This window comes from Rhagoletis zephyria, unplaced genomic scaffold (genome assembly GCF_001687245.7).
Source record: "Rhagoletis zephyria isolate East Lansing unplaced genomic scaffold, Rhagoletis_zephyria_1.1 Rzeph_scaffold_00008, whole genome shotgun sequence".
NCBI lineage: Eukaryota > Metazoa > Arthropoda > Insecta > Diptera > Tephritidae > Rhagoletis > Rhagoletis zephyria.
This window is the reverse complement of record NW_016157092.1, coordinates 222,269-236,761: the sequence shown is the minus strand read 5'-3', so window position 1 is coordinate 236,761 and position 14,493 is coordinate 222,269.

Below are 14,493 nucleotides of genomic sequence, written 5' to 3'. Positions count from 1 at the left end.
TAAGTAATTCGTGAATTACCCTGTTTCCACGACACGCATTAGTAATTCGTTTGGCAGCTCTAGTTCTTGTTCTTGTTTTCGCTATTTATTATTATTTTTGTGTACTGCAAATATCGAAGAAAGAGCTAAAATTTAAGTTATCATCAACAATTTTAATTCGTATGGAGAATATTTTATTAATATTATTCTATAACCAGAAAAATTGCCAGCAAATGGGACCTGGCCGGTGAAAACTTCGATATATTTCCGATAAATATTATAGAAGGCACCGATTCGTTCGTCATTCGCATTTACCTACAAATGAGGTAATTCGCTCTCAAAATTGTGTATGGCGAATTACGTAATTCGGAAGGTAGTTGGCAAGGCGAATGACGAATGGGAGAGCGAATTACGAATAGTGGAAACACCATATAATATAGATGAAGATGGAGATGGAGAAGAAGGATGAAAATAAAAGTGGAAGACTGAAATAGCTCACGTTCTACAAGTATGCACAACATTTTTCGAAATAAAAAAAAAACGGTTACTACGGCTGCTGTGGAAAGAAAATAAATAGATTTCACTATATATGTATGTATAAGGCTTTAAATAAGTACGCTAATTAGTTATAACTACACAGGTCAACATAAATCATTTTCAGAAAAGGAAATACTGTGTAAAATGATTTTTTACCTCATTTTCTTTTAGGCAATTTTTTTGTTGAAATGGAATTAGTTAAGATCTTATATCTAGTGAAACTTATCAGCGGCAATTTCGATGTTAACAGATTTTTGAACGGTAGGTTACTGCATTTGTTAAACAATATCAAGACGCACACCACAAATTGGAGACGCTTGGTCGTACACTGTAATCGTCAGAATGTTACATATATACATATATGCATTGAAAATTGCCTTCGAATAATACGGTGAATGTAATCAAATATACAAAATGTACATTTGTATCTTCGCTAACCTAAATTTGTAGCATCGACAATTTTGCAAAATGTAGAATACAACAGTGCGGCTATTTTAGAAACGGCTGCAGTCAACATCTGTGAAAAGTAAACAATGTAATATAAGTACCAAAACCCAGTAGCGAAATGCAGCTGTTGTCTTCAGCCTTTTAAGTGAAGCAGCTGTTGCTTTAAGCTTTAAATACATACATATGTATGCACATATGCTTCTTTCATATCTAAGTGCCAACTGACGCGAGAAATTACAATTACATTTCCACAACTGAATTCATAGATATGTATGTACTACCCAGACAACCATCAGTTCGTACGCATGAACACTTAAATATTTGTACTTGAAACTTTTATGTATATGTATATACACTAGGGTGAGTCAAACTGTTCGGGTGAGAAAAAATGTGAAAGGCGTCTAGCGAAAAAGAGATCTACGATAAATTCTAAGAAAATTACCCAAAGGAACGAGGGATATAAATTAAAACCTAGTTCACACCGAGAGACATATGTAGATATTTCAGAATGAGGTATTTTAAAATAACTGCATAGATTTTATGGAAAAGAACATGTTCTGATTTTATTGGCATTAAGAATTTGCTTTGTTAAAATTCTTGTTTCTAACTCATGTTTTATTATTTAAGTATTATTAGTTACATTTAGGGAAATGTCGAAAAGTAATGAAAAACTTGCAACTACTTTCGGACCCTTTTAACCCATGTTTTCTTAAATCTAATTTGACCACAAATAAATTATTGTTGCGACCCAGTGGGAAAATGTAATGTATAGTAATCGAAAAAATAATCAGTAAAACAAATCTTTTCGCATTCGAAAATGCATTTTTTCCAGGGCGATGTCCAAAGAAAAGTGGGGCATACAATTTTGCATTACGTAGTATCGAGAACTGAATGTGTTTAAATATGAAATTTTTGGAACTTTTTGAATACATTAGAATGCTGATTACTTAGTTAGCAGTAATATAATCGAGAACTCATAAGAAATACATTATATTATTTTTCACGCATGTAATGCATTACTACTTTTCCGACTGGGGATTATCGTTCGATCCTCGACAATTTACCAAATACTTCGAGTTCGTTTCACTGGGTTGATAAACAAATAACTTTCATATTACAGTACAATATGTACAACAAAAAATCTTTAATATTTTTTAATACTTGTTAAGGCAAATCTCTATCGAGCAAGCTATCACTAAATTTGAAGTTAGCAAGTGCATATCGAGCCCTAACCGCCCAAAATAACGTAAGCGACATTTTTTTTAATTTTTCTTTTTGGTGCAGAAATGCATCTAGATGCACTAGGAATATTTCTGCATCAAAAAGAAAATTTTGAAAAAAATGTCGCTTTCGTTATTTTGGCGGTTAGGGCTCGATATGCACTTGCTAACTTCAAATTTAGTGATAGCTTGCTCATTCACGACTTGACTCGTAGCTCTCTGTTTTACATTTGTGTTTATTGATTCACGATCTCAATAGTTAACGTTTTACAAAAACTTTTTAAAATAAATAACGTCGTACCCGAACACCTCGAATGGACTGTAAAATACCTAAAAAACAGACATTTTTCAATGCCTTAACAAATAAGTTTAGCTTTTTTATATTTAAGAGGTTCTTCGTAGATTACACTTTTACTATACGCCTTTTGACAAAAACAATTGGCCCACCCTAATATACATATATTAATGATCAAAGGTTTTTATCCAAAAATTTTTAATTTACAAAGCTTGAAATGAGGTTTTTAAAAATCAACAGCAAAAGAGAAAACTGCAACGACAGCAACGCAGGTAGCGTTATCATTCAACACTCTCTTGTATTATAATATTAAAATATTAATTTTTGGCCATTCATATAAAAATTTAGCTTAATAAGTCCTTATATATGTATATTTACACGTTTGAATACTCCTTAGAGATGGACGAGGAACTAAATATTTAATCCCCATAATAATTTTTAATTCTCGAACCCGCCCATCTCGACGTTTTTCACAATTGTACCGCGGGACCCGAGGGTCCCGAAATCTATCACTAAGAAAAATTCACAAAAAAGTGCTTATTTTATACACGTTTTCAAAGAAGAGTTTCTGCATTTGTGGCGGTTACAGGTTTTATCGGGAGTGTCGGGAAGGATTTTGGGCCCGTTCCGCCAGCAAAATTTTTAAAGACCTTCCCGATACCGCCCATCCCCTCCATTTTAAAATCAATACCGTGGTTCCCGCGGGTCCGAATATCCCACGCCCATCTATAGAATGTACAAACAGGCTATTTATTTTGCATTTTTTCGAACATACGCGAATATTTCATAAAAAAGTATATGTTTTCTAGGACCTTAGACTGAAAAAATTCGTACGGTTTGTCCGTATCAACGACGGAATGCTCCATCTCATGCTGTACACAAGTACATATTTTGGTATGTATGTATGCATGCATGAAGTACATCCATTTTAATAAGGTACATGACAGGGTTGTCAACATTCGGATGCGCAATAATCAATGCGGAGCTTTCGAGAATTGCAAATGTTGTGCAAGAGCACTGAAAAAACGCATGTATATAAGTATATCTAACAAACTATAGCCAATATTTTTTGCCTGTGGAGATGCGATTTTAGGTCGTGTTACCTCACCGTTACCGGAGGATTAAAGGCAAAAGACGCGTTAAATCTTTACATTAACGATAGTGACTTGGGACACAGAAGATTCTAATCCGGTTCGGCTGGCAGCCAAGACATTGAAAACAGAATTTTGCAAAATAACAATCTACCCATTTAGACTCTTGCTATACGCGCACATTTTTCAAGCCAGTCACAGAAGAACGGAAGCAAAAGGAAATACAAAAACTGAAGTCGAGAAACTCTGAAGACGTTACAGGTTCTCCAAGTTCTGACACAGCGAAAATGATGAAAATGAGGAGTTCTTTGGAAAAACCTTTAGGAAAATCTCAAACATCTGGTTCGGCTGGTAAGCGGTGTTTAAAAAACGATCTTGCTATGATGCTAGATTCTTCAAGTGTAGATGAAAGTCAGGATAGATCCGACAGTGCCAACCCCGATGCTATTGTCAAAACCGAACTATTCTTGTACCGCAATAAAAAAATACAACTGCATGTTTTTTTAACTGGTGGAGCGTCAATCGAAATGATTTTTAAATATTGTCAAATTTCGCACGCAGATATTTGTCGCCTCCACCAGCAAGTGGTCCGTGTGAGAAGTTATTTAGTGATGCAGGTTTGACCTACGACCCTTTAAGAAACCGTCTGGAACCTGAAAAGGCTTTTTATTAAATATAATGCTCCAATTTATAAATTAACTTTAAATTCTTTTTATTTACCTAAATTGCCTAATTCGCTTACTTAAACTATTTCTTAAAAATACTTGACATCCGCATCCGCGGACCCAAGCTTTAGACACACATTCGCACATGGTTGTAAATAAAAGTGAATGAGCAACGGACACTAACAAACTGATGACTCTCGAGTTTAACTGACATACATATGTATACACATATGTACATTTGTTTGTATTTTGCGTTGCCGAATGTTCCGAATTAAGGGGATTCACAAAGTCATGCAATACCCTTCCACAGTGCACGGACTCCATGTAAAAGCCGGGATTCCTATGGGAGCACTTTGCATTCCGCACATCGTGTAATGGGTTTGCAAGACTTCTTGAATCCACCTATTATGATCTGTTTTACCACCCTCCGCCAATAAAAAGATGAGCACGAACAAGCCAGTAAAACCGAACTGTTGCCAAAGGAATTCCCTTGCAAGCAAAAGTGAACAATAGAAAGTGTCAAAAAAAATCACTTTCCTACGCATGAACAAATTTAATTTAATTTAGAAGGCATTTTACCGCCGCTTATGACAATGAAGCCGGTAAGTATGAACGCGCGCAAGTACGCACGGATGTTCTTCAGCAATGATCCTTTGTGACACGGCTGGATGCTGGGGAGCATTTGAATGTGGGGGGTTAATATTGTTATTGTTTGTTTGAAATTGCAAAAATGCTTGGAATTTTGCACAAGCGTATAAACTCTCAAGCACCTTGCGAAAACATGGATTTTTTTAAATTATTGTTATTAAATGTCTTTTGAAAAAATTTAACAAAAGGTAATCTCCTTTATTTTGTCCAAATTAAAAATAAAAAAAGATACACTCTAAGTTTCCAGCGATAAAAATTACTCAAGCAAGAGAAAATATTGCAATAAATTAGCCTTAGTCGAACCTGTCAACTGAACGTAAATCGAATTTTCTTAGAAGTGGCTATTTTGTGTGACTTGCTAAGAACTAAAGAATTTGCAAAAAAAAAATACTTTAGCAATTGAAATATTCGTAGATATTAAAAAAAAAGACTGCTTATAAACTGAGGGTACTGGAAAAGTTTTTTCGAATTCTTTAACGCTACATCAATTGCCCAGGCTTGCAGAAAAAGTACCTGCATATGGAACCAAACCTCTAAATCCCTATGTTATTCGACGCCTCCATCACTCCAGGTTCGGGGTCATTTGAAGGTCAAGTAGGAAAAAAAATCGTTGAATAAACCTGAAAATTCAATGCAATGCTTCTGAATTTGACCTTGGGATGACCTTGGCATGACCTTTAGATGGCCTTGGGGAATCAAGGGACCTCCATATTCGGATTCAGCGACAACAAAACCAAAAAAAAAAATAATTTTTATGGAGATTAACGGACCTCGGATTCGGATTCAGCGAGTCTAAAACTCCATATATGTGAATTTTCAGATTTATTTAACGAATTTTTCTCTACTTGACCTTCAAATGACCTCGAACCTGACATGCTGGGGGGCTAACAGACCTCGGAGTTGCATTCAGAACGTCGAATAACATAGGGATATAGAGGTTTTGGTCAATCTGCACATTTTTTTCGTAATTTTTTAATATTTCTGTATTACAGTCAACAAAGTGTTGAAAATGGATCTACCGGTAAATGTATCACTAAAATCCAAAATTAATTTTCCCTCAATTCTCACAATTTTTACCGTGGGTTAAAGTTTGCACTTTCCATTAAATCAAAATGTATTGCAGGTTGTTTATAGTGAAATTTAACACATTCATGGCATGAAGCCATATGAACTGTTGATTAGCTAATATTTCACTCTATTGAGTGACTATGTATAGGTTAGTGAGGAATTCATTGATCTCGAATGGGATACATATAACACCGTGCGACAGTCAATTTTACACACGAAAAAATCTATATATTCACGAAACTGGGGCCAAATATAGTAAAACTGCATTTTTAGGTTTTCTCTCTGACGTCAGGTTTTTTTTAAAGCACTTTGAAATTTCTAGAATATGATTTCATAAAAAAATGATTCAAAAGATGCGGTGCAGTGTAGAATAACGATATGGGTATCAATTGAAAGGAAATATTCTGTAGAATAGAAAAAAAATTATTTTTGGGTGTACCAGGACGAATAATTATTGAAAATGTCCTTTATCCTTGAATATCCTTGGAAATTTCCAATATCTATTTTTGAAAAAAATATATATCAAGCACTAATATGGAAACTACCACATCCTTTAATTTCGTCCTAACTTTATTAATTTAGATAAAAAAAAATACACTTCTCTTTATAAGGTTTAAATCCTTTAATTGGTTTGCATACAAGGGCGTAGCCAGCCTTTCATATAGGAGGCAGTAGTTTATATAGAGGGAAAAAATGTTTTTAATTATTTTTTTTTTTGTGTATATAAAACGAAATTTTTGGGTTTAAGAAAGTATAAGTTTCCATTTACAACGATACCAAATTCTTAAAAATCGTTTAGTAATTTATTTGTTAAATTTTTTATCTTTTCAAGGGATTGTTGTTGGTATCAATTTTGAGTAAATTAGCGACTTCAAATTTCAAAATATCGAAGTTTCAAGCGGTGCGCCACCCATTTTCCAAAATTGTATCACAAGCCTATTTCTTCGTAAAGAACTATTGCAAGCAATAATTTCGAATAAATTAGCTTCTGTATTTACTGATTTATCGAAGATTTCGTATTTCTCTAAATGACCGTTATATGGGATGTGGGCATGGTTATTGTCCGATTTCAAAAATTTTGAGCCATTTCGTATGTTGTACCAAGGCCCAACCACTGTGCCAAGTTCGGGAGAAATTGGTGGAGCGGTTACCAAGATATACACATGTAGTCATAATGGGCTTGGCACATTTAACCAAAATTTTATGGGATTCATAAAACGTCCCAAAGATGTTGCAAATGTCGCATTTGTCGCAAAATTTGCCACCTTGCGATACAGCTGATTACTTTTGTATGGAAGCTTTCTTGCGACAAAATAGCGCCATTGTCATGGTATTTGGGCTGGCAATTATTGCAAAGTCAAAGTCGCGAAACACATGTTTTTTATTGGCTTCAAATAAGAAAAAGTATATCAGCTAAGGCTGATTCAAAATATAATTATAAAAACTTTTCTTTTTCTCTAACGCGCGGCATTTTTAAATAATTTTACATTTGCAATCCGGAGTTGCGATAGGTCGTTCATACAACTTTGTTCGCAACATTGCCATTTCGCCAAAAATGCCATTTTGCGACGTGTTTTGAATCGCACTAATATTCTTATTTACCGGTTAAAAATTATTATAATATCAATTTTGGGTTAATAATCTTCAGTAGTTACTAAAAATCACAGTTTTCGTATTTCTGAAAACTACCGTTATATGGCAGGTATGCGTGGTTATTGTCCGATTTTGCCCATTTTCAATACCATCCGCCCTACCACCGAAAGAAGTACTGGTACCAAGTTTCGCTAAGATATGTATTTCAATTTTTACTCGAGTTATCGTGTGCACAGATGGGCGGACGGACGAACACACAGTCACCGCTTAATCGATTTCTCTTTTCAATCTGATCATTTATGTATACATTTGTCTATATCTATCTAATTTTGCTTGTTACAAACAACAGTTATCTGAACAAAGTTATAATACCCTTGTGCGCTCGGGTATAGAAACAGCAACCCAAAATGCTTTGTTGACACTAAGTGAAGGACACTTGACGCCATTATCGATCGTTTTTAAACACGTTTAAACAAAAATAAGCTTCTTCGAACCGACTCTAGCACAAACTGAAATGTTATTTATTGTTTACAAAAAAATACTTACCAAGTGTGTAAATATACAGTGGCTCAAACAATTCTCGATGAGATTTCTGTCCGCGGATTATGGTGGTCCTTTCAAATTAACAAATTTTTGCTTTTGTATCCAGTCTTTGCAAACATGTGCAGTGTGTTTTGGGTGATCTTTCAGCAGAAGCATGTGAACAGATACTGTTCCTTACGCATTAAGCCTACAAATGGACCAACAACATTTTTGAAATACAACCCCAAACTATTATTGACCGACCACTGTGATTCAAAGTTTGCCTTAAATGATGCGCGTAGGCTTAATTTGAGTCTTTGATCCAATACCATGCCCGGCCATCTGATTGAAAGCGAATAATTTAGTCTTGTCAGACCAAATAACCCTCAACGTAATCTTAAAAATGTATTTTTTATTGCGTTCTGAACGGTCTAACATATACCAATAGACAACGGTTCGGTTTTCGTGCGATGCAGAAGAATTCTACCAATCTCGCGCATGTATTTGGATCAAAATTGTTTTTGCGCTCAATTTGGCCTTTCTTCGCCTCACTGTCTACTGATTTGCATTCAATTTTAAAACCTTAAGCGCTTCTGTAATAGTGGCTGCAGCGCTACTTGCTACTAAGTTCACAAGATATCGGACCGTAATATTTTTTGACAGACCACTTTTGTCCCTAGTAACACTTTAGGTTATATTTTTTCTCAGTCTTAACAATTTCCTGTGGCAAACTCCACAATTTTTTGGCACTTTTCCTGCGGTCCCGTCTTTCGGCAGTAAATCTAGTATTTACATTTATGTTTCCCGATTAACCATATTATTTACTGGTGATCACTTCTTGAATAAATTACAATACAGAAAAAAATCATCTGACTTCCAACTAAGTAAAAGATAACTGTAACATTTGCCTTAATTGACATTTTAGTCTGCAAGTTTTTTTATTGTTGCTAGATTGACTTCAAATCGTTATGAGAGAGGGAATAGGCGTGTGCCAATAAGACAAAGGAGTACAACAAAAGTATGAAAGTCGTTAGAACGTGGGAAGATGGAGGCGGCTGGTATTACACCATGTTACAGTTTTGCTCGTCACTGTATGAACAAACAAAAATTTAACTCGAAAAACATTGTGAATATAAAAACACACGTGTTTGAGTCACTGTTTACATAAGTCAATATTATAGAAAATGTATATCGCTTTCATTCATATTTTCATAGAGTTGGTGCTTCTTTTATAAGAAAATGCATGCGGCTTGCGACCAGATGCATACCAGTTAATGCAGCTTTATCTTCTAGCATTATTAGCCTTTTTGATCTTCTATAGCAGAAATTTGATGGAATTTTACTAAATATTGAAGTTGTTGCGTGTTCTACAAATGAAATACATATGACTCTTGAATGTACTGAATCCATTATAGTTACGTTAGTAATTAATATTTGGCGCTCATATTTCTATTAAGTGTTTGTCTGAGCTTCTCCCCGATTTTGTGGTGCAAGTGTTGATGTTGTCAAATAAATGAAGGGGTCTAAAGTTTTACACCGTCTCTAAACGGTAAATGGGTTTTTATAACAATGTTTTTCATGGCGCAGGTACACTCAGAGGTTTTCCATTGCCTGACAATGGCGATTAAAAACTTTTTTATGTGAGGGTGACATACGTATTGATACCACACTACGATGTGCATAAGAAGCTGTAAGATTTTTCTATTTATCGAGTAAGTCGTTACCAGCCTCAGGGCCCTGACGCACAAGTTTTACAGCCCTCTTACAGCCTCTGATCCCACGTAGTGCCTAGTGCACCGACTGCTGCCATTACGAGGGGCACTAAATCGGTCGTTAGACTGGCTAAGAAAAAAAAACTAGTTTTGTCGGTAAAATGATGTTATTTCTTTTAAAATTTTTTGTAACATGATTTATACACTTTTGCATGCACTGAAACCAATTGGTGTAGCATTTTTCGCGCAGTAAAGTTGGTACTTCAAAAACGTGGGTTCCGAAGGCGTTAACGTACGACGTACGGGGACAAAAAGAAATCATTAAAAGCTTAGTTAGTCCAGACTTAACTTAATTTTACTTACCGTAAGAAATCGTCAAAGATTACTCAACACGTAAACGCCAAGAGCGGAAATATTTTGTTTTTGTATTTTCTCTTTCAGCTGTTTAACAGTTCGCCGCCTAAAATTCCAAATCAAAAAAAAATCATGCAAACAAAAATATTTGCTTTCATTTATTTTTTAAGAAATACAAAAACGAGTCTTGCAAGCCTGCTTCTCTCACCGCTCTCAATTTCCGTAAGGCCGTAACTTAAGAACCTGATATCTACAGGTCCTTAAGTTTCTTACGGTAAGTTAAGTTTTAACTAACCGCCAACACAGTTTCTCATATATCAGGTTGGCCAAGATATTCCCCCCTATTCAACCTAGTCAGTCAGTAAAAGTGACGATATGGCCATCGTCAGCCATGTTATTGATGCGCTGACGATCGTCGACGATGACGATGACGATATTCAGCATACGGCCGATTAAGTTAAGTTAAGTTACGGAAATTAAGTCTAGACTAACTGAGCTTTAAGTGTCAAATCAGGGCTGTACTGCAGATGACCCGATGCTTTGACTGCGTAAAAATCATTTCATTTATTAGATATGTGAAAAATTAATCAATTTAAACCTTCTTGTTAAATATTTATATGTTGGTATACTTGAAACTTGAGGAGAAGCTCGGCCAAACACTAACATATGTGTAAGCGCCAATCTATTATTATTATTATTATACTTGAAACATTGAAGAGAATGTAAACACAAGGCGCGCTCGTACTTTTAAACATTTAGTGTACGAAAAAATTTAGGAAATTGGCAAACAAGTCGACTGCTCAGAAGGTTCCGGGCTGAAGGCAAAAAGTTCCAGAGAGAAACGCTTAAAATGACATAAAAGTTAATTGAAAGTGGAAATTTTGACCACCTGTATAATACATTATGATGTGGTGTACAAAAATTAAATTGGGGCTGGATGTATTACTCGTAGCCACTTACATTTGGACATAATTTGGTTGAAACCAGTGCCTCTTCAAATGTCTTAGAAAAAACACTAATAAACCCTGAGTTCCGAAAGTTTAGGAGAAATTAATTAAGTACGTTTATCTTTTATTCTTAGTTTATATTAGTTGTATTGCTTTGATAGTTTTACTTACCCGATTTTAGAAAGAACAGCACATGTGTTGTCCTCCAAGCACAGCTGTCACCGTTTGCTATTATCCTATCTTTGTATGAAATGCTTAAGTTTTATTCACATCTACTCTGCCACTCGGCGACAATATACGATGCACAAACGACAAAAATAAACGAAAAATTAAAATTCTTCAGAATTTTTATACTGCTTTTGCTTTAATTTTAATTTCATTCAGCACACAAATTTTACACCTCGTATATGGGGCGTAATATAATTTTTTATTGCATTTTTTAATTTTCTATACCTTGCGGAAATATTTTCTTCACTTTATTAATAAAACAAAACGGAAACAAAAAAGAACGTATGTCGTATAAGCACAATCAAAAGTAATGAAAACTGACACCATCACACAAGAATTTCTTTTAAAAGCTATTAAAAGATTTTATTTATTCTTTGTCGAACCATTTTTAATGAGTTCCTTTTTACTTTAATTAAAACCATTTGAATTTTTGCTACTTAGAATGCAAGTTTTGAGTGAATTTAATGATTTTCTAACGGATACACAACTGACTTGGATTTTATAAAAATTTGTATGCGCTGTTGTTTGCGAATGCGAATCCCAGGCCTGGAAAAATCAAAAAGAAAAAACATTTCCCATGTCAATGCAATCGGCGAATTCAGTAGATATTTGAATTTGTTTATTTGGTTAATTAGCTGCCAAGTGGCAGCAACGAAAAAAATAAGTAGTGAGGGGTTAACTTTTTTTATTTGATGAGGAGATCACAGACATAAATGCAGGAAGGAGTATTCCAAATAAAGCGCATTGAAGAGGCAGTACGTAACGGAAGAATATAGAATAGCAGAGCATAAATAAAGTGGGGAACAGATGCATAAAAATACAAAAGAAGCATTTGTTTGAGTTGAAAATCTTATAGAAATGTCAAATGTGAGTTAAAAAAAAAGCATATGCAAGTTAGAGCAAAACAAGAAATACATATGTACATATGTATGTATGTATATGTGAGGCACACAAAAATACAATAGATATAAAAATAGAAAGAATTAAAGTGGGAACCCACCGGAATTGTATATATATAAATACATGTGTTTAGGGAGGTACGGCACGAGAGCCACTTAATATCTGTCCATAATGAAAAAGTTTATTTCAAAATTTGTATGTGTCATAAAGTGAAAAAGAGGGCAATTATAAGTATTAGCGGGATTTGAGGATGATGCTTAGTGTTACGATTTAAAGGAAGTTTTGACAAATATACATATGTATGTAGGTATGTAGTACGTTTCTTAGATGAGTGCAAATTGCAGATGATGTACTTAATGGGTTTCAGATTGTCTCCTTGAGAAAGGAAAATGAATTGGGTGCAAAATAGATATTAGGACGAGGAAATTCACACAACAACAGGCGCATAAGAAACAAAAAAGTATTAATATTGAACTTGAGAAAAATAGCGATAAGATACTTAATAATGAGAAAAAATTAACTTTAAACGACAAACAAATAGGAAGATTAAAAAACTTTAAAATATCTGAGCAGAAAATATTTAAGTTAGTAAATAGTTACATATGTACATTAAAGTGTTTTTTTTAACCTTATATATTATGTGGAAATTAAGTTCTCTACAAGTTTGTATTTAAGCATTTTTTACGAAAAATGCAAAATAAGTTTGCAAATCGCAAAAAATCCAAAATAGAACCTAACTACAATCCAAGATGGTGGAATGTTGCCATAAGAAATTTAAGGGCAAGGTTGTGGAACCATCATCTACGAGTCAAACAGAAGTAAACTGCTTCAAAATATCGCGACATGTGTTTCTATATTTATAACTTGTTATATTCCTTTGTACATTAGGGTGCTTTTTTCGTGAAAAAAAAGTTCCCTGAAATTTGAACCCTTAATATTAATATTAAGTGCTTGGCCAAGTCGTGCAAAGATTTCCGGTTTAAACTACACGTAAAATTTCATTTTTTTTTCTTCAAAATTCTACAGCTCAGAGGCATTTTATGGTATAAGTAATCTCCCTAACTCCCACCCAATTTTTTCATGAAATTCATATTTTTTTGCCCCTATCTCGTAAATTACAAGAGCTACAGAAAAAATTTAAATGAGGAAATTCAATTTCCTTCAAAAAAGGTGTAGAACACTAAATCGCTAACATCGATATTACTTGAGATATTGGGTTTTGAAGTTAATCAACAATTTCTACAATTTGGCTCAATAATCCATGACAATTCTAAACTACCACAACTTCACCTTCAACTTTGGAAAATTAAATTTATTCACATTTTTTCTGTAACTCTTGATATTTAGGAGATAGGAGCAAAAAAAAAGAGTTTCATGAAAAAATTGGTTTTAGTGACCCATACTACCTCGCTGGTGGGAGTTAGGGTTACGCCGAAATGGACACTTCTGTAGAGCTTCAGTTTTGAATAAAACCTATAATTGACCAAGATTATGCTTCCGAGCTGTAGAATTTTGAAGAAATAAAAGAGATAAGATGCAGGAGCGTACGGGAAAGCAAAAAGCACTATTTGCTGTAAAAACTTCAGTCGGTTTGTTTCCATGTCATTGGTAGAAACCTGATTTGGTTTTTGTTTTCACTAGCCGTGGGTAACACAGTGCGGCGCCCCGCCATTGCGCTGATACCGTGAGCTGAGTTACTGGCGCCGATACCGATTTTCACAACTCAGTGACGCAATGGCGCCAGCAACACCAGAACTCTGACAACACCAGGCGGCGCAAAGAACCAGCGAAGAACACACAAAAGCGAAGTGTCACTTGTAAAATGTGCAGCACAAGGCGAATTTTTACAAGGTGGTGTTGCTAAAATTAGCCGCGGTCCTTCTGAATGTGAAAATTATGTGTTTGTTGTATTTTTGGGTTTTGAACTTGGGTATACTTGAGTAGTATTAGTTCACCTTATTTCAACACCGGAACACTGACAACACCGGGTGTCGCAAAGAACCAGCAAAGAACACCCGAAATAGAAGTGTCTCTTGTAAAATGTGCAGCACAAGGCGAATTTATACAAGCTGGTGTTGCTAGAATTCGTCGCAGTCCTTCTGAATGTGAAAATGATGAAAATGATGATGATGAATTTGGGTTTTGAACTTGGGTATACTTGAGTTTTTTCTCAACCGATATCATCTTGTATTAATTCACTTTGGTGCAGCGTGCAGCAATAAAGGAAATGAGCTTTAGCCTGAAGAGGCGCAATTGCGCCAACACACTGTGCTGATTCCGACAGTGG